Source organism: Zingiber officinale, chromosome 11A (assembly GCF_018446385.1).
Source record: "Zingiber officinale cultivar Zhangliang chromosome 11A, Zo_v1.1, whole genome shotgun sequence".
Taxonomy (NCBI): domain Eukaryota; kingdom Viridiplantae; phylum Streptophyta; class Magnoliopsida; order Zingiberales; family Zingiberaceae; genus Zingiber; species Zingiber officinale.
The window spans coordinates 19172319-19172931 of NC_056006.1; positions in this window are offsets into that span (position 1 = coordinate 19172319).

Consider the following 613-nt stretch of genomic DNA (forward strand, 5'->3'; position numbering starts at 1 on the left):
GTGGAGAAGGAGAACCTTGTGCTGCCGACCCTAAGCAAGAGAGAAGGAGAACCTTCTGCCGCCGACCCTAAGCAAGAGAGTTGTGGAAAACTTATGTTTAGGGGGCGTCACCTCCCCTTTTTATAACCCTTGCCGTCGGTTATAAAGAAAGAAAAATAACAAAATTCTGTTTAGAAAAATCTCCCTTTTATAACCGAATTCTGTTGGGGTGGATGTGAGGCTTCATATAGAGGCTACAACAAGGACCTAGAGGAGGAATTAGTTTAGGCCTCTTGATGGGTTTGAGCTTCCTGTGTTCGGCCCAAACACCCAACTCATGTCCATTAATAATAACCCATACCACAAAAGGGTTATTATTAAACTACTGCACCGATCCCATATTACAATATGGACTCCTTATCATGAGTGCGTTAATCGCCCTGTGTTTAATATATTGTATGCCCGTTAATTAAATGAGTTACTGAAACCCAATTAATTAACAACTGATTCCAAGAGTAGTACCACTCAACTTTATTATCATGTTGTACTAAATCCACCTGCAGGGTTTACATGACAATCCTTATGAGCTCCTCAAGGGGATATCTTCAGCCTAAATAATTACGTCACAGATTCT